The sequence below is a fragment of the Emydura macquarii genome, unplaced genomic scaffold (assembly GCF_026122565.2).
Source record: "Emydura macquarii macquarii isolate MOO-44397 ecotype Brisbane River unplaced genomic scaffold, CSIRO-AGI_Emac_v2 contig_1363, whole genome shotgun sequence".
Lineage (NCBI taxonomy): Eukaryota > Metazoa > Chordata > Testudines > Chelidae > Emydura > Emydura macquarii.
Genome location: NW_027131500.1, coordinates 23,337,668 through 23,364,707, shown reverse-complemented (window position 1 = coordinate 23,364,707; position 27,040 = coordinate 23,337,668). Strand labels below are relative to the sequence as shown.

The window sequence follows — 27,040 nt, the reverse complement described above, 5'->3', positions numbered from 1 at the left end:
AAACAGCGGCTCTCTACCTTTCCAGACCACTGTACCCCTTCCAGGAGCCTGATTTGTCTTGCGTACCTCAAGTTTCACCTAATTTAAACTACTTGCTTACAAAATCAGACAGAAAAATACAAAAGTGTCACAGCACACTTTACTGAAAAATTGCTTACTTTCTCATTTTTACCATATAATTATAAAATAAATCTACTGGAATATAAATATTGTACTTACATTTCAGCATATAGTATATGGCACAGTATAAACAAGTAAGTGTATGAAATTTTGATTTGTACTGACTTCACTAGTGCTTTTTATGTAGCCTGTTGTAAAACAAGGCAAATATGTAGTTGAGTTGATGTACCCCCTGGAAGACCTCTGCATATCCCCAGGAGTACATGTGTGCTCCTAGTTGAGAATCTCTGGGTTAAAATAATAAAAAAGACTCTCAATCAATCTAAGAAAACATTGGGGAAAAGCAGATACTTGAAGTTATCAAATTCTTCCTTTTTAAGCCAGCCTTTAACCCTCTGAATAGGTTTGCAAAACAAGTTTTGCTGACAAACTTAGATCCTTTCTGTATGATCATATTAGTAGGCACAGGACTGACCTCAGGATTTTGGGGATGGTTACTGAGAATTCTTTGTGGTCACCGGATTCATTTTATTTTTTAAAAACTTAGAGGGGATGGAAGTCCTTGGGCCTCTACCAGTCTTCTCGGCTTCAGGACTAGTGGCCCACAGCATAGAGAGCTGGGCTACGTGCATATTAGCCAAAACTTAAGTTTTCAGTGAAAGCAAGTCAAGGATCTGGGGGCTGCTGGAGTAGTTTTGTTTCTATTTCTGGTGAACTTCAGGTTATTTTCTACTCTGTCTTCTATTGTTTAACTGTAGAACCCAAATTTAGCATCCAGTAATATATGTAGAATAGAATGCCTGCCTGCCAGGGAAGTGCAATAAGTGAAGGTGTATAAACTAAGCGTGGTTGGGTGGTGGTGATGTTGTGGCTTTTCCTTGCTTATTCTTTTTTTCCATTTTTTTAAGCCCACTCTTCTCTTATTCCATCATGGACTTGTTTGTTCCCTTTCATCCCATTTCCTTTCTCATTCCTGTGTATCTTTTTAATTAGTCTTTTTTCCTCTTCCCTTTTCTCTAGAGAGTAGTATCTCTTTTCCTTTAACTTTTTCCTTTTTACCTCCATTCTCTGTTGTCCATCCCCTTTGCCCTCCATGTTATCTTCCCCCCTCATGTTTTTTCTTTTCGTTTTACTCTTCGCACAATGTTATCTGTCTCCTTTCCTACCACCCATTTGCCATCCACACCCCTCTTAGCACTTATGTAGTGCTTTTAACAAAAACTACCCATCACCTTTTAATTGTGAAGTAGGTAAATAAATATTATTCCCATTTTACAGATGGCGGGGGGCTAAGACAGAAAGTTACATAACTTCACCATAGACGCAGTCAGTCTTGGATCCCTGATTAGAATACAGGAAACCATTGTTTGTGTTAAATGTTGATGTCGCCCATTATTTCCTCTCCCCCCCATCTCCCCTCCCACAGACCTTAAAAGGCACACAGTACTGCCTTGCACAGGAGTTGGCTCAGCTTCAGACAGCTTCTGGTGGCAGAGGAAAAGATTGCTGGGAACGAGAAGGCCACAGACTGGTGTAGGTTCCCTCCACCAAAAATCTGTAGAGTGGAAAGGGTGGCCCTGGGTATCTGTAGGCTTGGAGGTAATATGGGGAAAAGCCTATGAATAAGCTGAATTTTAGGGAAGAATTTCAGTAACAGATTTTCAGTATTCTCAAATGTGCAACAGAAAGGAATACTGCATCTGAGAACAACTTTGGCCTTTAAAATGAGGGGAAGCAAATGGCTACCAGGCTTCAGGGGTAACAAAGGAGCCAGGTCTATGTTACTGAAGATTGTTAGAGATCTAAAAGGGTTGGTGGAGGATATATAATTTGTGTGATAAGCACTACAGAAAATTAAAGTCCTCCTAACTTTCCTATTAGCACTTAAATACTCTTTCAAAAGCATTAACTCCTTTACATTAACTCTGCTTCTGACTATTATGAGAGACCTAAAACTGAAGTCTTGCCACTTGTAATCAGTAAAGATCCAGTGACCCCATTTGTAAGAGCAGGGAGATTCACTCCAGTGTCCTGGATAGTTTTCAGTTTGGTAATTACATTCTGCTGACCCAGAATTTCTCTCTCTTAGGGAGTGGGAACTAGTTTTCATTCTTCCTGTAAAGTGTCATGTAAGCTGTGACTTCTAACCAGAGAGATGATGTCATGGTCACAGGGCAACGTTTTAGTTCCTTTTGACTTGGCCACTTTGGGGTTTTGCTACTTCCACTCCTCTCTGGGAGAGGAATCATGTGGTTCTCCCACTCTTAGACTGGATCTCCGGGTTGCAGCCCCCTGATCTACCAACAGTGTTCTTCTGACAGAACCAACTGTGTTTTGGCACCTGTAAGCCCTTTTCCTCCAGGAGCCTGTGACAGTTGCTGACTCAAAAAACAGCTTCTTCAAAGCAAAGTATGTATTTTCCCAAAGGTACATAGCATGCAGAGCAAAGGGTTAAAACAATAAAGGCCTATATGCATTTCCCCCCCTCACCTAAACATGAACTGTTTCTTGGGAGCTGTTTTTAAATTTCCTTCAGCCTGGTTACCTCCATCTCTGGGTTGGGAGAGACAGCCTGCTTGCTGCAGTTTGCGTGTCTTTCTCAGTGCGTCTCCGTCAGTGTCTCTTCCATGGACAGCTGGTGACAACCTCCTTCTTCTCTAGGTCATCATCTTTTAAGGTATTATCATCCACTTTGATCCTAGGCTAAGGCCTGGGAAGAGTAGACCTTGAATGTTCCCTCAAGGACCGTTTGGATATGTTTACACTGCATAAACAACGAGAGTTCTGTGGCACTTTAAAGACTAACAAATTTAATATTTGCAGGCATAAGCTTTCGAGAGACTTCAGCTCTCTTCTTCTGATGCAGTAATACAGAAAATAGGTAACACAGAGGCCTATTACCTATTTTCTGTATTACTGCATCTGAAGAAGAGAGCTGAAGTCTCTCGAAAGCTTATATTTGCAAATATTAAATGTGTTAGTCTTTAAAGTGCCACAGAACTCTCGTTGTTTTTGCTGTATACAGACTAACATGGCTACCCCTCTGGAACTATTTTACACTGCATAGTATACTTGGTCTCTGACACATGTTTAAGCCCAAACCCCCCAACTGTCTACACACAGCCCTCTGACAGTAGCTCCTTAAAACATGGATTTGCTGGGTCTCCTAGGCATATAAATATGAGCCTGTGTTGCACTCGAGCCTACCCACTTTGCAATGAGGATGCTGCTGAAACCTATGTTTGTGTTTGGAGAGTCCCCAGTGTTGCCTCACATTCCTTTGGGCCTGTGTGTCCTGGTCCTGCTCGCTCCCAATGTCACACTCAACTCCCATGAACTGGAAGCAACCTGCTAGTCCAAATACAGCTTCTTAATGTTTAACTTTCATTTCCATGTGGACTGCTTAATTGTAAACACAATTAAGCTCAGCTTGTTGGGAAAATGAGAAGATGCCCACTACCCAGTGCACTGCCATCTGGCCAGAAGTATGCACCAAGATTCTGGTCAATATGTGGTGTGATGGCAGCAAGAAACCTGCATGCTTATGAAAGCATGTCAGAGGCTGGTGGGGATGGGGATCAAGTGGACCGGTATTCCATGCTGGGAGCAGATCAAGCACTTCAACACTGCCTACTACAACGTGAAGGATGGGAATGATAAGTCTGGGAACTCCCCAACTATTTGCTCGTGCTTAGATGAATTCAACCAGGTACTGGGAATTGCACCGCCCACAGAGAGTCATGCATGACACTCTCCTAAGCAGGAATGGCATGCTTATAACCTCAGAGGCAGCAGGGACAGGGACACCACCAGAGGAGAGCCTGGAGTTGGTGGAGCAGATCCCTGAGTAAACCAGGGTGCTGCTGCCAGGCTCGGATCAGCCTACGTAGATGGACCAGCTAAGGGACATCCTGGGTCCATTGTCGGAGGACCTGTTTGGGAATAGTCCTGGGGAGGAGCCTGCAGAGGGATGCGCCAGAGCCAGAGCCTGGTATGTTATGATTGCCATATTTTTGTTATTGCCATTAAGAATGGGAGGGATTTCTGGGTGGTGCCCAATACAATTATTATTAGATGCAAAGTGTTGTACTTTGTTTCTGTGGAGGACGGAAGCCACACCCATTTCCCTAACTGCCCCCATTCCCCTACCTGACACCGCATGGGATCCAAGATGGGTTTCCAGAGAGCGGAAAAAAATTAAACAATCAGCTAGTGCTAAGATCTTGCTAAATATGTGGTTATTAATCGAAAGAGGGTTGGTGATATTAACCTTATTGAGCATAGATTCATATTTCTGCACATAAAGCTCTGTTTATAACTCTGCCACACCAGAGCACCCTTCTGGCACAGCCAAAGGACCCCAGGCTGCATGGACTATCAGTCCCAATGTCACAGTGGATGTGTTTAGTCTCTGGGGCCCCTGTCAGGATATGGGCTGCTGTGTAGAGTGGCTGTAAAGAGTCTACATCAGGATCTTTTATATTTATTTATTTATTTTTTGTCCATGACTTTTCACCATTCCTGACTGGTGAAGCATGCAAACTTCTCACGGAATAGGTATAGATATGCTAGTCAGTCACCACACACTGAAAAATGTCCTTTGCATAGATGGATGGCACACTTCCGCTGGCCTAGAATAGGAGCTCTCTCCTCCTTTCAGCCACTTCTAGAAGGCTTATGACCTCCAAACCTTTCCAGCCTGAAAGTATGTTAAAACCAAAGCTAGGAACACCCTATCACCACAGCTGTGTGTGTGTAGGCGGAGTGTGGGGGAGATTTTTAAAATATTTAATATGATTTTTATTATGTTAAACTCACCAGAATGTGTCTGGACTTGCACCATGGCTTGCTGGAGCTTCTGAACAGGCCAGTGAATAAAGGATGAATTAAAAAAATGCCCCAAATGATAAAAATACCCACCTCTTTTCTTGTCCTGATGCAGCCCTTGAAGAGTTGAATTCCCCGTCTCCCCCAGATGTTCAAACAATAATGGGCTCTTTCATTTTCCTTGGCAGGCTCTTCTATCTCTGCTGAGCAGAGACAAGGAACCAGGAGAAGGAAAAGAATCAGGGACGAAATGCTGTAGGATTTTGTGGCCCAGGCAGATGAACAGCTGGAGTTTCAGAGAGAGAGGGAAGAGAGGAGGTTGCAGAGAGAGAATGAGACAACCCAGCATGGGGAGAGAGTGGTTACCCAGTTCCTGGAACATAACCAGAGGTTGAGGGGAGAGGACAGAGCTCAACAGAAGGACCTTTTTGAGAGGTTGCTCGCTCATATGGTCACCAGGCTACAGGCACCTGCTGCAGTGCCACCTCCTGTCCAAGATCTGTCTATGCTATGCTCTGTGTCCCCACTGTCCTGCAGCCTGTGCAGCTACTGGACAGTTCTGGTGTTGGCTGGTCCATGATGCACACAATGAACAATTTGTGGAATAATCTAATATATTCTGTGCTGCAGACAATCGCCGTACAACCCTGGTCCACACATGCAACATGCTCCAGAAGGGACAGGGAGTACAGGCACAAAGGAGACATACATTCCACTACCAGTGGAAACTGAAGTGTTGATACTGTATATAGTTTGCCAGTTTTGCACTTCTTTTACTTTGGTTCTTTCGTTTTATTGTCTTTTGCCTCTTGATGGCAGCTGGTCTGCCTATAATGTTTTTTAAATGTTATATAAGTACATGTTTCAAATAAAGAGTTTTGGTTGCAAACAAGAACAAGCCCGAAGGCTACATGAATAGGTTTTGTTAAATTCATGAAAAAATCAAACTTCATGGCAGCAGTACATAAGCTGTGCATAGAGCTAAATTAACAGGTTTTATTAAATTTGTAAGCTGCAGTAGCCCTAAAAATTCTGGGACAAGCGTGGGATAACTATATTAGTTCATTCCATCTCATCCGTTTCACTCTGCAAACTGGTCATGTCTGTTCACAAGGCTTCTCTGATTTCCCTTGTGCATGGGGCCCCACCCCGGTAACGATAGGTGTACTTTTTAGTTGCATGTACCATTTCATGTACCATGACCTGAAATGGCTCAGCTGGATGTGTTGGTGGGCTAAGAGCTCTTCCCATCAAGTGCTACAGGATGGGCAGACAAGTTCTCCCACTCTCCACCATAACCCATACTCTAGACCAGTTACAGCTAGCTCAGAACCCTGGGATATGCCATCACAAGCCACAGCATCTGACACACATCAGCGTATCCTAGTATGGACATGCCATCATGGTCATGAGGCATGCATAACAATGCAGTGGACCATGGGAATGCTCAAAGGTGAGCTTTGAAAGCACAGGTTTTCATGAAAAGGTACACGGACCTGAGTGTACTAAGGGAAGTGTAGGCATAGCCTTAGTAGTCTCTGGATTGCACCTTATTTTTTGTCATTGTTTTGTTTCCTGTTTGCCCCCCACCCCAACAGTCTCCTTTGATTTAACTCCTTGCAGTCAGGCAGGATAATATCAAACAGGTAACCTGAGGTGCATGTGGTATTTATAAGAAAATACACATAACTCCTTCATTCTCCACAGATGGCTTCACTTCAATTGTGTAATCCCTGTGTACGTGTATATAGTCTATAAAGTTTGTCATGCATTTTGGGATGCGTGGATGAAAGATGCCATATAAATATTAATGGTTGGTTGGGGTGGTTTTTCCTAGTGAAAAAATTTTGGTGGTGGTTTGTGAATGAGAGTAATGAGGGAAGTAGTTGAAATACCAGGCCAAATTAGTGAGGATTTTTGTTTTGCTCAGGCAGATAGAGGATTCTAAATACGCCCACTTGTGAAGCTTACCAAACAGTTTGTTCCTGAGCATGTTGACTTGAAAGATAATTATATCGGGGACATGATTTTCTGTACTAGTTTCTTTGCAGAACTGCATTGTGGTGTTTCTAGCTGGATACCTAAGGGTTACAAGAGGATAACAAGTAGTCCTAAATAGATTACTGCATCCTTGCATGATGAGCTGGTGAGATGCCTATTAATATTCATAAAAAGTGTGTGTGATTTTTTTCCCTGTTCAACTCTGTATTGCTGAGTGACTGCATGCATGGAGTTAAATGAAAGAAGGCTTTACAGGGGCTGTTAAGGGGCCCAGCAGAAAAGGTAAAACAATGGCACAGGTAAGAGAGCTCCTTAGGTTCCCATCCTTAAAGGAGATAAGATACCAATTGCTGGACCATTAGCTAGATGTGTTAGTGAAAAGACTGTCTGTCTGACCAAGACATACAGGCCAAGGGGGAAAAAGGCTGCAAGTAGTGTGGGACTGGTTCTCCCACCTCAGAGATGGAGGATCTGCCGGAATCGCCTGAGCTATGGGTAGAGAAGTTAAGGTGAGGTAAGGAAGTATGTGTATAGATCTCTTTGTTACTTTAAATCCACTTCTTTAAGTGCTTTGTATGTTTTGGGCAAATATATATGTTTTGTTTTGAAGAAACTGTTTGTCTCCCTACAAACATAAGCTAACGCAACATCCCAAAGAGAAACCCTTGGAGTCCAACTGCAGACCTGCTGAATTAGTCACAGTTGGTACCTAGGGGACTGTAACCCAGGTCCTGATGTCAGAGTGGATGATGGTGGAATTCCACCCCAGGGAAGGCAAAGGCCTGAGGTAAAACAACTGAAGAGGTACATTCAGAGAGACCTCAAAAAGGGTTGGTCAGCAGTGCAGCAAGCCCAGTAACTGGGATACCTTGCATTTTTGTACAAAAGGGAGATGGAACACATCCAGGATCTCTGCATACATTGAACTCTAGCTCTGGCTGTGGTGGACAACAACAACAACAGAAACAACAACAAAAATTTCTGCTGCAAATTGTGCATATGTCAGACTATCAAACTGTAATAAGAGATTGCCTGAAGAGTTCAATATTCAAGAATTGTTTTGGGGAAGTTTTGGTATATGTGGTGTATCAAATTCCAACATGGTTATTGTCTCTCATATTTGTTTCTCAGCCTTATTATACTGAAACTAGTTAAGTTTTTTGCTTAAGGGCCTACTGCGTAGGTGTGGTGTTATACTAGTGACACATCCCCCCCATCACTCTCTCTTGTACTTCTTACTTGTTTTAGAAATCACACTAATGCTAAAGGTGTTCAGTACAAAAGCTGATAAAGTAATTATGATTTCAAGGGCCACCCAGCTCATCTGATTTTTGTGTGTGTCTGTTTTTAACAGAAATTGTTAGAGCAGTTAATCACATCTGAGAGGAGGCTGAGGTAGGTGGAAGAAGTACAAACTATTCTAACAATCTTGTACTTCAGCAGCCCAGGAGGGAGAACGCAGTGACAGCTTTTTGTAAATTATATTCTCAAGTTTTGCAGAAGTTTTTCATTTAGTACATTTTTACTAATAAACTGTCCCTCCTTTAAGGAAAACATTAACAAAGGTTTACTTGGGGGGACTGGATGTCACAGTGGATCGGAAAGGGGATACAGAACCTTTCATCTATATCTGCATTTGAATTCCAGCCCAAGTGGGAAGTAATTGAAAGTTATCAACTTGATGATAAATTAAATTAGTGAGTTGGTCTCAGTTCCATTCCCACAGGACAAGTGAACACATGATTTAAAAAAAAGAAATCACCATCACAATTGGCGAGGCTGTTGATAACCTCAGTGAAAAGGCTAAACATTGAAAAGGTATGGAGACTCAACTGTCCCTTCTGTGGAAGTGGGTCAAACTGGGTTAGGTGTAAGACACTTTTACAAACGAATGTGGGGACCTTGCTCTGCTGCATTTTTTCTGTGGATAAATGGAAGACTTAAGTCAATAGGACTGTCAATTCAGCACCTTACAGGAGTGCTGAGTTCTCATACCCAAGGTAAAGATCTATGCCTTCAGCAAGCTCCTTTCTTTGTTGTTCATCTGTACTGCTGCTTGTGCTTTGGTTATCCTTCCTCCCTAACAGCATCTTGAGAGCAATACTAAACTTCCAGATAACACCCTTCACCATACAAAGCATGCTTGCTGTTCTGTTGTTCATGGAGCAAAGATAAAAATGGATTCCAATGTGGCTAATTTGGAACTTTCAGCTGTGGGTTAATTCTTGAACCTGAATTTATTTGCTAGTCACTTCAGAAAATCTGCTTAGTTTAACAAATTTACTAATCATTGGATTCTCATATTTTGATTGGAATTCCAGCCACAGATTCTAAGCGCTGAAAACTCTTAATTTTTTTTAAGTGTCTATATTACATGGGACAACAGGATATTTTTTCCGGTACAGGACAACAGCTGTTTGAAGGACTCCTAATTATCCTGCTACTTTCTTTACCCCCTAATTCTAGGTGCCTAAAACTCACAAATCAGAATTGGATCCTACTTTGGCTTAGATTAATTCTTGCTGCAGCAAGGAATGGAAAGTATATCTTCCTGCTGCTGCGGGGTTATTTAGGTGACTGTACTGAAGTGCCTACCATTTGTTGAGGTTCACCAGGGTCAGGAGTAGCTCTGATCTGTTTCAGAGGATCCAAGCAGTGGAGGCTGTAGTAGTACTGATGAGTGCATTCTCCAGCTTCTATTATTATACCATTCTCTCTGCCATTGACATCCATTTTCCGGTGCTGCTGGGAGGGTGGCTGCTGTGGATGTCTTACCCATTGCAGACCCTCTGTGAATAACTTTGCCACACTCTGGGTCCCTCTGCCATGCTCTGCGTAAAGTGACTTGACATGTTTAAACAGATTATGTCAAAATTGTGGCCACACTCTCAGTGCTCAGCAATATTGACTTGTCATCTCGGCTGCAAACATTTTCACTGTACCGGTCCATTTCAGATGATGGTATTCCAAGCACATCAGCATTTAAATGTGTTCGAGAGCCATTGTGGACCGTATAGCCAGCCCCTTCTTTCTCATCCTCATTTCTTCTTCAGCCTATTTCCTCTCCCTCTCTGATTCCAGAATTTTGCCTGTTCTGACTCTCTAATTTCTCACTTGAGTTTCATTGCCATCTAGGACAGCTTTCCTTTCTGCTTGTCTGACTCACAGATCCCATGGCAGGCTTCTGGTTTGTGACTCCTAAACTTTTAGGTTTCCTTGGTGCTATTTTTAACCCCGTTCTCCTTCAAATCTATGTAAGAGCAATCCATATCTGAAACAAATGTCACATAGATCCCAGTGATTTGGCCCTAGGCAGTCTCTCCATGGTTCACCCTGCAAATTAGTTTAACCTAAAAATAAGACTTGTTCAGAGTTAGTTTTATGTATCCTCAAAACTAGTATTTTCTTCAGAAAGATGGATTGTATATCTGTCTATTAGCACAACAGCAAATTTAAGGTTATATTTTCACTAGAAATGCTGCAGCGGCGCACCTGTGTCTCTGTGTAGATATTCATTATAGCAATGGGAGAGGTTCTCTAATCCCTATAGTTAATCCACCTCTCTAAGAGATGGTAGAATTCTTCCATCAACCTAGCATTTTCTGCACCAAGGATTGGATTGGTTTAAATAAATCTCTCATGGGTGTGGATTTTTCACACCCCTGAGTGATGTAGCTGGGTTGACTTAACTTTTTAGTGTAGACCTGGCCTTAGTGTTTAAGGATTTAGATTTGAAACCCTCATAATCATGGCTGAAACTTGTGCATGCAAGGTTCTGATCTCAAATCCTAAAATTAAAATTGAATATTACAAATATTTTTTTAAATGTTCAAGTCCATAAAAGGCAAAATCGTTTAGTTTTGATTAAAAATTACAATCCTAGAAAGGGCCATTTGGAGTGGAATAGCAGTTTGTTAGTGGGTGTTTTGTTGTCTTTGCACTCTGAGTAAAATGTGATAACCCACACTGGAGTTTGGTCAGCTGCAGTGAATAGAATGACATCTTCCCACAATAACATTTTGTCCTTGTTTGTGTGTACTTGTTAAGGGAACTTATTTAGTCTCAACCACCAGTCTGGAACAACAGGTCCCTCCTTCCTTTTACTTGGATACAGGCAGTAGTATCAACCAACAGAGGGAACGGATATTTGCTTTGGTATCTTCGCTCTATGGTTGCATCTTCAGTTCTTGCTCTTTCCTTGCTGGACTCAATTGCAGTCAATTTTGTGCTTACCTGTAGCACACACTTGACATTCAACAGTTGTAATGAACTTCGGTAAAGAAATGGAGAGAGAAAAGAAGCCATAAAATGGATGAGGTATTTGCTTATTTATTACTCCAATCTTTCATTACTTTCAATTTACAGAAGTCCTTTGATCCAATGCACTAGCAATAGATGAATGCAGCAGCAACATTAAAATAACTGATAACAATAGCAACCCACCCCCACCATGAGTCACCAAATGGTGATCTGCAGTAAAAACAGAATACTGGGCTTACAAAAGACATTTCATAATTGCAGCAGGTTATTTTAAACGGAGAAATGGAAGGGCCGTGGAAAAGGGGATTTAAAGTGATGTGGAGCCAGAAAAGTCACAGTTAGAGACTGCAGCAAAACGATGATGCACAGTGAGATGATGTATGAAGGGAGTGAACAGCGAGGGCCTGATCGAAAGTCCAGTGAAGCCAATGGAAAGATTTCTGTTGACTTTAATCTGCTTCCAGTCAGGCCCCAGATGATAAGGGAGGGACGAAAAGTACTGGTTTAGGCATTGATTGGGCTCCGCACAGCAATGTGGCAGCATGAATAACTGTGGCCTTACTGTTCACTGGACAAGACACTTTAATTGCTCGGTTTCCTTGATGATGGCTCAGTTGCCAATAGGTTGGATGTTGGAAAAAATTCACCATATATGTAAATATGATTGAATTAATTAAGCTGTTTCCAACCTAGCACCATGCCATTCATAGAAAAAAAGAAGCTAGACTTAAAATGTTGAGAGCTACCTAACGTTACAGTCTTTGTGATATTTCCATTTTCTTTGTTGTGGGTATTACATATTCTTGCAACTTACATGTATTAAAAGTGAACTCAGAGCCATGGGCAACTTTTGAAAAGCCTACTTGGCATAACGCTCCATTTACAAGGCGATTTTTTAATTAGTATTTAGTTAATTCATTTGTGGTCAGAAGTGTTGGAAGGGCAGATGTTAGCTTTTCTTGCTGTCCCTCATGCCATTTGGCATGCTCCACAGCTTAACTTACAAGCAAACCATTTGATTCAGAAGACACTTAAATATTTATAGTCTTACAAGTAAGTATGGGTTATTCCAATAAATAAATTTGTGCTGTAAAGCCAATGTATCTGAAATGCAGAACAATAGATAGACAGACTTTATGCTGCATCAAATGGAATCATTACTGTATCTAGACAATAAATATCCAATCCTCAACCTGCTGCCAAACGGACAAGGTATCCAGCCTGTGCGTGATTGTTATGGAGACTAACTGTGTTTTAGATTCTGTCTGTGAATTTTTCTCTACATTTGGTGTTATGGGGTGGTTTTCAATAATATAATGACCAAAATTCCTAATTCTTCTATCTGTCCTCTTCTGACCACATAAACTGACACTGGACAAAACCGTTTACTCATTGAATGACACAATAGGCTAAATATAGCCATTTTGTTGTTTACTTGAAATTATTTCAGATTTATCTAGTATTTAATGCTTTGTATTATGTACTAATAGTAATATTAACTAGTAAGACGTAGTAGTGTACTGTAACTTATAGGGACATTATGCTGCAATGCCTTGTTACATAAATGCCAAATTTTGTTAAATAAAAACACACTCTACTCATTTTGTAAATCTCCAGATGAGTCCTGTGGTTCTAAGGAATTTCTAGACTAAAATTATCTACTCTTCTTCCTTCTTCAAATTCCTCACCACCATGTGGAGACTTGAAAGTATGAAATGTCTAGTCTACTGTTTGCTATGGTAACCCCTGTTAACAAAGTGTTGCAGGCTGGGTTAAATTAGTTGTAATTTTGCTTCCTGTGACACACTAAAGCACTTCTGTTTTCCAGCAATGCTTTCATTGATGCAGCATATGTGGTGTCAGAGTGAAATCGTTGCTCTGATCTGCTAAGCAGTGTGGAAACTGGATATCTTGGCAGAGAGTATACAGTAGCTCCCCTGCGTTATATTAATGCCAGTTTATATCCAAACTAGGCCATATGGTAAAGACTTGCACAAGGGTGACAATCACTATCTCCCCTGCACTACCTGAGTTTTGGGTTGGAAATAAGCTGTGTTGGGGTGGATTTCACTCCAAACTGAAGTTACCCTGTTTTGGTACTACTGCAAAGCTTTTTTGTGATGCTGTTCCATTTTATGCATTGGAATAGGAGCCACTGGCCCTGTGCACATCCTACTAGGTCTCCATAGTCACAAGTCCTGTGGCTCCTCCCCCACCTATTCAGTGGGTTTTTACTGGCACTCATGCACAACTGCATTGCAAGCTAAAATGGTATAGAAGGCCTAGTGTGGCTTTTAACCAGCAAGGTGATTTTTTGCTCAATAGAATGTATGTATGTACATATACGTACGACATACAATGTCATTCCTATATTGCACTGGTAAATTGTATGCACTGGACAAGATAGCAACCATTCCTTAGAATTATGTCCCCATTGCTGGCAGTTTTAGTAATATTACTTGTCTGTTTTGTGGTAGTGGCCAGGAGCCCCCGAAAAAAACAGGGCCCCACTATGCTAAATACTGTCCAAACACAGAACAAAACCATGGTTCCTGCCCTGAAGAGCTCCCAATCTAAATAATATGTCAGTTGCATGGAACTTGTAACAGAAACTTTCCAAACACAAACCTATTTTAACAAAACTCTTCCTTTCTTTTAATATAGTTATCATTCTTTTTTTCTTAACTACCAACAGTGGAACTCTTAAACAGTACTTGCCTCACTCCTACACTATTAAGTAACTTGCTCTTTGTATTCTGAAAGTGGTGAGAACAATCACTCTCAAGTCAGAAGATCTGCTGTAGATTCTGGGGGAGGATATAGTTAGTGAACAACCTTTAACAGTGCACCTTGACTTCTGACAGAAGCAGTGCTGTTTTATTTCATGTAGGAGAACACCATGTTCATAAACCAAGATACCTAATAATGCAGCTGTGATGGAGAGGTTAAGTTAATTATTAACACAGAATATAGAGTAAATAGTATGGGTGGTGCAGAACCTATAGCAATTTCTTCTTTGGTAACTGTCTTAAGCATCAGCTCTTGAAAGTTATTAAATGCAATCCTTATCTAATAGTGTAATAAATACATATATTTCAGCAAGCCAAAATTAGAGTAAGACTTAACTCCCATCTTTCTCACCTCAAATTTTAATTAAGACAAGAAATACAACAGATAGAAACTGGACATTTTGTACAGTTGAAGTTTAAAGAAGTATCTTTGATAGGCATTTTTCAGACAGGTAAAAAATATACGTGTAATGGAAATACCATTGAAGAATGAAATAAAAATAAAGCTAGTTTATGGCCCCCACACTGTATGTATATATGTACATTTATGTATATATGTGTTTTGACTTATTTGCTGATCCTGGAAAAAGTAGAGACTATATACTACATTCCATGGTGATAAGTGGGCACGCAAGCGCACTCCCCCTCTTCCTGCAGTTGTTCCCCGATGAGTAATGTACCTCCACAAGTGCAACAGTACATTTTAACTATTTCTTGATGCAAAAATATAAAAGCACAAAAATCTATTAAAACAAAATCTTTACTGCGCTGCTTATTGTAAGACTCCTTTTTTGCTGTTAATTGCTGAAATCATTGGTTGTTAGAAATAGTTAAAACATAAAAGTCAGATTATATGAGATTAAAGAAACTGCTAATTTATTTTATTTTATTGGCTCCTGCTTCGAAAGACAATGTAGTATAATGACATGGGAATTATCATTGAACAACATACTCCATTCTGGAGAAATTGCTACTATACCATTTGCTTCTGATTTAGATTATGGTTGGTGGCCATTGATTGTTCAAAGCCACATTCTGATTGGTTGGGCCAGTTTAATGATGTTATATCTGACAGCCAGCTCTCACTGGTGCACTGTTGGAACCTAATCTCAAAAACACGCACACAATGCCTTCACTCATTATGTTAAATAGTGGGAGGGGAGGGCAAAATTTATAAGGATGTGGAAGAAAAGTTTCAAGGATAAACGGTGATAGCCCTCTCCCCATAAATTGCCAAACTGCCATTTCAGCAGCATTTTGTACTGTTTTAGCCCCTTCTAACTTGCTTATTTTAAAAACTAAACTGGGAGCTATTCAGTATTCCATATTCAGACTAATAAAAAAAAAAATGAATTGAAATTGGCTGCTGGGCTGCAGACTGCTGCTGAAAGGGAAGCTGGGCTTCTGGGGATTAAGGAAAAGGGAAGATGTCTGGTACAGAAAGCATTGAGAGCAAAATTAATAAATATGTCCAAAATACTGGAATAAAAATATAAACTTTTATGCAACTTATTCTATCAAAAGACTCAGATTTTAAGGGTAATAGGGACCATCATGATAATCTAGTCTGACCTGTAGCACGTTGCAAGCCACAGAACCTCACCTACCCACAGCAGCAATAGAACCATAACCTCTGGCTGAGTTACTGAAGTCGTCAAATCTTTATTTAAAGATTTCAAGTTACAGAGAATCTACTATTTACTCTAGTTTAAATCAGCAAGTGACCCATGCCCCATGCTACCGCGGATGCTGGAAAACCTCCAGGGACTCTGCCAATTTGACCTGGGGAAATTTCTTCCCGACCCCAAATATAGTGATCAAATAGATCTGGAGCATTTGGGTGAGACCTGTTAGCCAGGGAAAGAATTCTCTGTAGTACGCTAGTCACCTGAGCTCGGTCCCAGCGGGTTTGGTGGGCTTGAGAGCCTGAGCTGCAACATCCATGCTATTATGTTTAGCACACTAGCTTGAGCCCTGCTAGTGTGAGTCTGTCTACCCATGCTGGGAGGCTCGTTCCCCATTGTAGTAGACATATCCCTAATGTTTTACCTCTTAGAACGCATCAGGTTGCACTGTCAAGCTTTTTAAAAAATATTTTCTGAGGGACGCTGCCCTAGGATCCTCATACAAGCTGTTTTTGTGATGTTGCAACTTTGACACCTAATAGCCAGCAGTTGATTCAGGGGAGGAGGTTGCCCTGGACATAAGTGGGGAGAATACTCCCATGTAGGTGGGGGGAAACTTTGGCCTGAGTCAGTAGGTTCCGAGCACCATCTCTTTCCTTTCACCCAGTTACATAGGCTTGGTTAGGCAGAGAAGAAGCTTCTAGGGTGGAGTCAGCTTTCTAGAGCAGCAAGGACTTTCCTAGTAGAAAACTAATGTCACAGCAGGGTGAGAGGTCCCATGGATGTCATAGCTCTCTGCAAAGTCCTGTATGGGGAGTTTTGGACACTCTGTTTTTTCTGCCTGCTGATTGGCTCTTTGCTCCAGTGAGAGGTTATAGTTGTTGTGTTACTGGGCCTGATCCAACTCATATTAAAGCCAATGGAAATAGTCCCTACAAGGGTCTGTGTGCTGTGGTGATCTCCCTAGAAATGTCTAACATAGACATTTTGGGCCAGATTTTCAAAGGTTGTTAGGTGCCTAAAGATGCAGCTAGGCACCTAATGGCATTTTCAAAAGCTACCTTGAGACAAAGAATCAGATTTTAAAAGGTGTTTGGGCATCTAGTATAGCCACTCTCTGTGCTGTGCTGTGCAGCGCTCTTCCTGGGATTGTACATAAGGTAGTGTGTACAGTCAGTGCAAGTTGCAGCTCAGGGCTTGTCTACACAGTATTTTAGTGCACACCAGCTGGGGTGTAAATTCTAATGTGTCACACACCAGCTGGCTGTGTGGACCCAGCTGGCATTGACCTAGTCCTATTTCAGGAAACTTTTAGTGCAGGCCAGAAGGGTCCACACAGCCAGTTAGCATGTTATATGCTGATGCGTGCTAATGTACCATGTAGACAAGCCCTCAGTCAAAACTGTTGGATTTTACTCTGTTCCTGCGTCCTAGCTATTACAGAACCACTCTAGGTTTCCCTCAACCCTTTCAAAAGCCTTATATTGGACACCTCCTGCCCCCTGTTGAGAGGACTAGATGTGGAGCTCTTTGGAGTAGATTGACAAACCTAAAGTTTAATCAGAGGTACTCATTTGAGGTAGACATCACCGGGGCAGAGGCCTCAGCCTAAGCAGTTTGCCATTGGATTTTAGGTTCCTCCAAACAGTAACACATTAGGCAATTGATTATATATCTATTTTAAATCAGAAAGAAGCATTGAGAGAAAATGTAGCCTTTGTACGGGGAGGTAGGGCACTGGGAAATGACTTTTCAATTTGCTAATCTTTGAATTTCTCCCTTGTATAATAATTCAGTTTCCTTGGATTCCATCTCGCTTGAGGATGAGGCTGGGAATGAGGTTGTACCATCTCAGTTCTTTCTCTATGTACTGGATGAAATATGCTTAACTTTCGTGGCTCAAACGAATGGGGGAATTGGTGGAAATGTAACTTAGTTTCTGATCCTTTGTGGCTTTAGGATAACACTTAGTGTTCAGCAGATGTGGCAGAGTGCTCTCTAACTGTAAATATGAAGGAATGTTGAGTACATGTTTTGACATGTACAATTGTCTTAATCTTTCAGAGTATGTTGGAAGTATGCTCTCCTTGTTGGCTTTGTCTTTACATGCAAATGATTCCTTGATAGGCAGTGACTCCATGCAGCTGATACTGTTTTCAGATGTATGCTGTTCTGAAGGAAGAAAACATATTTGGGTGACTGTTTTTTTTAAAGAGGTTTATTCATATACCTATGATATGTTTAATGTTGCCATTTCAGCAGATTTGATTAAATATATTATAGGGCATTTGAAAACATCTCTTGAACTGAATATATTTTAAAGATAATTACGTTTATATATATTCATTATAGGAGGAGCAAGTAGCAATCCCTGAGTTTTGGTTGTCTAACACTTTCCACTATAAAATATTTTTATGACATCTTTATGGAAACATCAATATCTCCATTGTTTGCAGCAGACATTTGTAATTAAGCAGGCAGAAAGATTACTCATTTTAGATAAGTGCCTTTTCTTTGGCCTGTAAAATTCTGTTTAGGTTTCACTGAGATATCAAATGTGGAAAATGGTCATTTCCCTTCTCTTGCTTGTGGAACTAAGAAGAACTTCAACAGCGTGCCAAAATTAATAACTGAACATGAGCATTCTAAGTCTGGGGATATAATGCTGCTGTTTCTGCAGCAGCAGGTGGTGACACTGCCCTGGGAAAAACCTGTGAGTCACTATTTTGGGCAGATTCCCTTTAGAGAGAGCCATACAGAGCCCAAGGGCCCGACTCCTTTCCTAGGATAATAGCCTTCTGCTGCTGCCAAGTAATTAAGTTAGGCCGGGAACTACAGGGCTGGAAGTCTGTGCTGCAGGCCTGATCATGATGCAGGGTTCTTACAATTTTACAGTATAGATTTTTTTTGTTTTTACCTAAAAAAACAAACAAACTGGGGAATCATATACATATACAGTATACGACATTAAAAGAACATTATTTATATTTGAAAAGTCAAGCACTGAAAAGTTAGGAAATACCTGTTTTAAGGTTGCCAGTGAAACTCTAGTTCTGCCTCCTTGTATGTATGCGTGTGTTATAGAACAGACTCTAGCTACATGCTGGTTTTTTCTCTCCCACACCTCCAACAGAACACCTGTATTATCAGCGCATAACATGAATGCATGGGCAAAATTAAGGTTGCTTTTCTGGCTCATGAAGCCAGACACTGGGCACCTGGAAGCAGCAAGGAAAGATTTAACTTTCACCTGAGCAGATGCAGGATGACTCTGAAATATGCCTTACGTAGATTAAAGGGCTGGTAGTGATGCCTTATGACTGGACGTGATCTCCGTGAGCCGGATGTTCCCGTTGTTACATGTTATGGTTTGTATAATATCTGCAAGGTGAAGGGGGAAATGCTACCATCAGGGTGGAGGAGGGAAATGGGCAGGCTGTCTGCTGCTTTTGAGCAGCCTGACACAAGGCCCTTTACTAGAGACCATCTAGGTGCTGTGTGGCTGAGGGAAGCCTTGAAAGCATACTTTAATGGTTTGCCTTAGCCAGACTGTGTGACTTTGTTATTGCACCATACAGTAATTATTTGATTTTTTTAAATTTTTTTTTTTTAAATATGCAGAGGGGCCTTATTGCTTTGGGGGATTTACATATCTGTACTGTAAGGCAAATAAAATTGTTTTTTCACAAAATGGAACTTCATTATGTAATAACAAACACACTACTAACAGAGGGAAAGTTATTGCATGTTTGCTCCCCTGCTCTGTCTTTGTCTCTCCATCCCTCCTTTGCTTCCAACCTACCCTTGTCAATGCACAGTGAACATGGGACCACAGTAACTACACTTTACAGTCTCTGGCATGTTTCTTTAACACAGTTCTGTAATATGAAGCATCAGATTGTTATAAATAGAATCATGCTTAACGACTCCATTTTCATATTGTAGTTTGGTGTATTGTTGCTTGTAGAGTATTAAATCTCAATTGGATGTGCTGCTGTTACTGATAACTGAGTGGGGAGCCTGCATTTTACACAGGTAACGTGTAGGATTAATTTTGTACCACTTATGCACTTTTCTTGAAGAGAAAGAGCACTTAAAAATTCTATGTACTTAAAACTAATCTGGTTTTGTTCCAGCAGCATATGCTTCTATATATCTTTAATTATTTAATCTCATTTTAAAAATTACAGTGTATAATATGCTCCATTTCTTAGATGACTCATCAGAAGTAATTTACCCTGCTGTTCCTGTTGTCCCATTTATTTCAGACTTAAATTCCTACTGAATTGTTTATAGACAGGGCAACCTGATTTTTTGCAAGATTTCAATGCATCAGTTTTCTCATACATCGTAAGATTTTTCAACTGACTTCTTCCAAGTGTTGATTAGTTGGGCAGTCCCAAAATAGTGTACACATTATCTATTCCCCCCCAATAATCAAAATATTCCAGTCAAACAAGCCTTAAATATTTCTTCTGCAGAACAGGATATTTAGGTGATATAGTATATATTTTCATAAATATGCAAAATATTTGTTTCTATAATCTGAAATCATAACTTTTTCCACCATGAAAGTCTACAGCATTGTTAATGACTCCAAGATGCATTGAAGCTGATACCAATCTTAATTATGCAACTGTTAAAAGCACCACGTGTTTTTAATTAAAACCAGAAAATAAACCAAGACAAAATTTGGCACGTTGTGCATATAGCTTCGTACAGATAAGATCTCTTCCACCATGATAGCCTGCTTTTTCAAGCTCTAGCTAATTCTTGTTAGAGACACTGTGCCTAAAAGACACAGGCCAGTGGCTCTCCACTTTTCCAGACTACTGTATCCCTTTCAGGAGTCTGATTTGTCTTGCATACCCTAAGTTTCAGCTCACTTAAAAACTACTTGCTTACAAAATCAGACACAAAAATACAAAAGTGTCACAGCACACAATTACTGGAAAAATACTGACTTTCTCATTTTTACCATATAATTATAAAATAAATCAATTGGAATATATATATATATATACATATATATATACACACACTTATATATATATATATATATATATATATATATATATATATATACACTTAAATTTCAGTGTATAGTATACGGAGCAATATAAACAAATCATTGTATGAAAATTTAGTTTGCACTGAGTTTGCTAGTGCTTTTCATGTAGCCTGTTGTAAAACAAGGTAAATATCTAAATGAGTTGTTGTATCCCCTGGAAGACCTATCCGTATCCCCAGAGATATCCATACCCTTCGTTGAGAATCACTGCAGTAGGTAACTAAGAATGAACTAATTTTAATATCAGATTTGTTTTCACAATTTATTACATTTGCTTTCTGTAGTTCTTTCAGGTTGGACAGTGACTAGACAATTTCTCGTTTCCAGTCTTTCATTTCCAGCCTCTCATGTTGTTAGGATTTTGGATACAGCAGAAGAATATCAATTTAAATTGTCGTCCATTCAAAAAGAAACACATGGTTAGCCAGTAAACTGTTGTTAAATCCAATATTTACACCTGAGTTACATTTTTTTCTTCTTAAATACTGCAGTTTCTAGTTTTTCAATTTGATGGGTACTTCTGCTGGTATTGGGATACTAACATGTTTTTTAAAAGCATGGATGTTAACATCTCAAAAGCCCTGTTCTGAAAATAGTACTATGTCTATAAAAGGATTAGTCCAGCAAGAAAAATGTCTTGATATGTGCAACTGTTTTGTTCATGAGAAATATCCTACTCTTGACCTAAAGTAATTTCAAGCTAATGCCAAATATTTTGTTTTTCTGTAATAAACAACAAACGTGTTTTCACTTGCAAATTTGTTAGGAATTGATGGGCTGAGTTTCCATTTTTTAAAACCTCTTCTCTTTTCTGAGAAGCGAGAGGAATGAATATTTATTTGTTACTATCCTAAGTTTGTCATTAGGTGATCAACAAAATTGGATTTTATTTGTTGTCTAGGCCATTCCTATTAAATTTGTTGTATTTTTAAGAGTCTTGAGCCAATCATAAATACAAAATCTGCAAATATACCTATGGAAAAGTCCTATAGATTTAATAAAGATAAAATAATTGAATTAATAAGAAATGTAGTAACCTTAACTGTAGCTGTTACTACGTGGTCCACCTTAAATTAAGAAATAGAAACTTTAAAAATAATGTTTATCCACCTGCTGTATGTCCATTCAGCCACAATATCAGTGGTGCACAGTTACTGCAAGTTTTACTGTTTAGTATATCTGTATTAGTCACTGTGCTAATTGTGCCATTAAGGCCTTTAAGCAGAGGTGTTTTAATGATGCTAAGATATTATAAGCAGCATAAATAGCAGTGCCTGTAGTTCTGCTTGGAATGCGGGTCCTTACGTGTATTCCACATGTAGATATGCATGCATGACATACATACAAGTCTGGAGATTCTGGTCAGATTCCTGATCAGAAGGACCTGTATCACTATGCTGCTTGGACTTTGGAGAGGGCAGTATTTCTAAAAGTAGGCAAAGGATCCACAAGCTGCTTAGCTTCGGTTAGCCGTAAAGGATATATAAAGTTTGCACTTTACAGCAGCTTCTATTACTTTTTGAAACCTAAGACTGTAATTCATTTGTGTGTATATTCTTACCTGTTTTAATCTTGTAAATAACTCTTATTTCTTTTTCCTAGTTCATAAACCTTTAGTAAGATGATTATAGGATTGACTACAAGCATTGTCTTTGGTGCAGGATCTAAGGTGCAATTAATCTGGTCCTTTGGGACTGGGACTAACCTGAATATTTGTGTGGCTTTTGGGGTAAGGGACCATCTATCACAAAGGCAGGCTTGCCTGAGTGACAAAATAGATGGGAGTGCCCCAGGGGACTGTCTGTGACTCCACGTTATGGTGTTTGAGGAGTTCACATTTGACACTTGTTCGGTGTAATCTAGTCAGAACATACAACCAGTTTGGGCTCTCGTTTGTAACAGTCTGCCCTGAGGCTGGCACTCATGTCCATGAGCCACTCCAGGCAGCTTGACATAGATATTGCAAACAGTTTTAATAGTTAGCATAGTTAAAGTTTTAATATAGAATAGTTTAGCTTCTCCCCTTTTGGGAGTCCCTCCCTGCAGACTGAGACTGAGACTGTCCAGAGTCCCAGGAGTCAGGAACTACATCTCTTCCTCTCGCTTTTTCTTCGTGAGCAATGAGCACCAGTGCTGCCTCTATTATCTGGGTGAGAGACATATTTCAGCAAAGTGCAACATTTGCTGCTCTTTTCCCCCATGAACATGTGATGCCCATGAGCTTTGGTTGGTGAAACATCTTATGGAGAAGGCCTCATTCTGAGACCTCACTCTGATCTGTGCCAGGGAGAACCTCCCTCTGCATTGACATCAACTGATAAACAGCACCCCTCCAGGCACAAGGGAAGTGATTGTTCCCCTCTATTCAGCAATAATGAAACCACATTTGGAGTATTGTTTCTAGTTTTAGGCCCCCCACTACAGGAAGGATGTGGACAAATTGCAGAGAGTCCAGCGGAGGGCAACTAAAATGATTAGGGGGCTGGAGCACATGACTTATGAGCAGAAGCTTGTTTAGTCTGCAGGAGAGAAGAATGAGGGGGGATTTGATAGCAGCCTTTAACTACCTGAAAGGGGGGTTTCAGGGAGGATGGAGCTAGGCTGTTCTCAGTGGTGGCAGATTTCTTTTTCCTATGTGAATTGCTTTATGTTTTAAAGAAGCTGTGTAAATTGGTGACGTAAAATAAAAAGCAGGTAATGCAATTCCTTGCAGAGAATGACAATGATATAGTGAACCGTCGGAGATTACAGTGAGTGTTTGACTATGAAAACTGTCAACCTTAGATTAAACGTGGCTGTTGCAACTTGGTGTGAATCTGCTATCAGGTATAGAGGAGGTAGGACATTACTTACTGCAACACTTTCAGATTGATGACACTGAAGTTGCTGTTGACATTAGAGTAAGTGGAGCCATTGCAATCTGGTGTTATGTGGAGGCAAGTCACTGCCTAGCAAACAGCGTTGTCATGGTGTTTAAGGGGTGCTTTCAAACTGTGTTAGTTATGAAATAAAAATAAATTTTCTGCATAAATGCTAAAGTGGAAAAATATAGATGTTACTTGTATAAACCTTATGTTTACTGTAACCTACCTCAGAAGTTTAGTGTGGAATCTCCATTTGTATGCTTTGCAAAAGTATTTAAAAAAAAAAAAAAATTAAGACATCAAGCACCCAATTTCAAAAACATCTGTCTTTGTTTCCCAGTATTTTACAATACATTACTTCCATACAAATTCCAGGTACACAGAAAATTAAAAGCTCTCCTATGGTCTATTTTTTTAAGGTTCCCCCTCCCCCATGGTAAAATATTTAGCAGATATTCCCATTTTTTCCTTGCTTGCACACAATTCTCTAATGCGACCTTAACTTTGATTTTGCTAACATGCTATCATAATTAAGACTGTCTTGGTCCTCATACTGATATTTTGATATTTGACATCTCTCATCAAACAGTCTTAAACACTCATGTCTAGAGACTTTTTTTTTTGGGCGGGGGGGCTGTTTTCCCATTAGAGGTAGCATGACTTTCAGCAAGGTACAGCTCTCTTCCTGGTTTCTGCATGTTTCCTCCTGTCATCAGCATGCTATACTGCTGGGGGGAAATTACAATGAGTAAAGTCATTGCATTCTACCTTCCTAAATTCCTGCTGCATTATCAACTGGATAGCTCTTTTATGCTCCAAAATCATTGTACAGTGCTGCTAAACTGTAGGGATGGCTGCTGTGTGTAAAGTGTGTGTGTTTCTACTGTACAGTGTGAATATAGGGCCTGATCTTTCAAGGTGCTTAGTTGAATTTATAGTAGTAAAATGCCATATAAAGGAAGTTTGTTTTATGGAACAGAACTGAGATGTATTTCTCTGCCAAATCACAAAGTAACTGGGTATTAACAACTAGGGGGTTACGAGATATATGCAGATGTAGCGAAGTGTTTTTGACCTAGCACAGGATGGAAGGAAATGTATGTCTGAGAGTCAGTGTCTATGAAACTTGTAACTTATGGTTTAAATAGTGCACATTGTTGTTTAATAACACAGTAGTGTCTCTATGTGTGTGGATTGCCACATGTTGTTTCTGAGGGAGTCACCATGTATTTAATAGAGTTCTATAATATCTGTGGTAATCACATCAACAGCTTTGTCTTTCCTATAGCAGGCAGATTTTATAAGGGTGAACTGATTGCCTATTGATTTCCAGGTAAGATTAAAATGTTTGTTTACATACCTCTCAAATGTCTGTCTTCAGCCAGGCCCCTTCAAGCCTCAAATAAATTGTGCGTAGAGCTGTCTGCCATCCTGGTCCTCAAGTTTTCCTTGTGCTAAGCTGACTACATTCAGTGTCCTGGGTTCACCACTTTGGGATTGGCTACCTCATACCAGTGTCTTTAACTGAATGCTCAAGTTTGTCACCTAGTCTCAGCCCTCTCTGGAGGAGGCGAGGGGGCAAAGTTTCAATTTTCTTCCCAGGGAACAACTGTGCACCAGTGTTTGTCTCCAGTCACAGAAATGGAATCCAAGTGTGTTAGAAAAGATTTATTTGGCATTGGAAAGAAAATTAGAAAATGCTTTTTAATGTAAATAAATGAAATAAAATGAGACAGTGCTGGATTCTAGGCAAAATTTACTGAGATGGGGTAAATCTTCTGGTTACAGTCTATTGACTAAACAGAATTAAAAGCCTTATTTCAACAATGCTTGTATGCTTTGTCTCCTGCAGTCTGTTGAATCATTTAATTCAAACATCCTTTCTGTAGGTCAGAATTTTTCTCTCTGATGGTCATCCGCTTTCTGGAAATAATGTTATATTTTATAGACAACATGATGCTTGGTTCTTTCCCAGTTATGTCCTTGTCTTCCTCCCCACAATTCTATGGCTTGTATACAAGTTTACACATTAGATCAGTCTGTGGTGATCAGTCACTATGCCCTGCAACACGGGACTGCAAATAACCAATCTGTACTCTGATTGCTTTGTTCAGGTTGAACTTTTTTCCTCTGTCTGTCTTTAAAGGATGTAGTACCTCACATAAAAGCTTGGGAGATGGAGGTTATCACAGGATGTGCCTGTCCTGTATCCTGCCCAGCTGGCTGAGCATGGTGCTGCAGGAGCTCCCTGCCCCACTTTCCCCTCACCTGGGTTTTCTGACTTCCGCAGGGAATCACATGGCTCAGTCCTCTGGCTGGACACTCTGAGTTCAGTCCCCTTCCGGGATAACAAAAGTCCAAACAAAAATCCCAAACCACCAAAAGGTGGTTCTGCTCCTCTTCAGGCAACCTTCTGGGTTCAGTTCCTAGTCCCTTCTGGGTAACCTGTAAGTCTCTCCCGCACTTGGAAAGATCCCTGATCCTTAGGCTTCTTCCTCAGAGTCCCCTCAGAATCTCAGTCCCTTTAAGCTATCTATCTATCTATCTATCTTCCTTCTCTGTGCTGGGATAGAGCACTGATTCCCAGGCTACTTCCCTGAGGTCCTCCAGACCCTACTTTAGGGCCTTCCACAGGAGCCCAACTTGCTATCTTTGGTTCCTCCGCCAAACTGAATTTTCTTAGATCTTTTATGCGGTCCAGGTGTTACAGGTTGTCACCTGATCCCAATTAGTCCAGTCCCCTAAAACTGGGAGACACCTAATTATGGCATAGGTGGAGCTGACTTAGCCTAGGCCTCCTGGCCCTTAAAGGGGCAGGCAGCCCTTTCACAGAGATTTTGTTACCTCTTCAGTCTGTCCTCTTAGGGACATTGGGCACAATCCCAGGATGCTTACCCATTCTTAACCTACCAACCCAGCCTACTCCATGGCAGAAAGCTTCAGTAAGACTCTGTCTACAGTCTCACAACTATGAATTCTCCTTTCAACATCAGCAGTAGCACCAAACCAGTAGTGTGGGATCAACTAGAATGATGCTGTTACACTATGGGGGAGTGAGGGAGGAGGAGAGGCGTGTAAGGGGAGTGAAGAAACCAGGGAGAAAGATGAGAGAGGAAGGAATGTAAGACAGAGAAAAGGGCTCAGAAAATCTGTGACTTTTGTGCCTGTCTGGCTAGGGTGTATAAAAATTGGGTGGCATCCCTTTAATTAGTTGACGCTACACATGCAATATAGCATTTAGAGACACAGGTGTTATCTATGAAATTGGGAAAAACTTACAGCAGGCTAGAAACAGTACCTGCTAACGTAAAGAGGTGTAAAATCAGTTTGTGGCGTTTCAGCTCCAGCTAATCCTGAGAATAAAATGTTTACACAGTGCGTTTTATAATAGTAGTTCATAGTCCTTCTGAATTGCATGAGATAGCTAAAAGATTGAAGATTAACTAAATATATCAAATTGCTCTTAATATTGGCAAAATATGA

At 40.4% G+C, this 27,040-nt stretch overlaps 1 protein-coding gene across 2 annotated transcripts in view; it reads left to right on the top strand.

Annotated features, from left to right (window-relative positions):
* The window catches only part of ARHGAP10 (Rho GTPase activating protein 10), a 209,350-nt gene that overhangs the window by 33,700 nt on the left and 148,610 nt on the right, over positions 1–27,040 (top strand). The window lies entirely within an intron of this gene.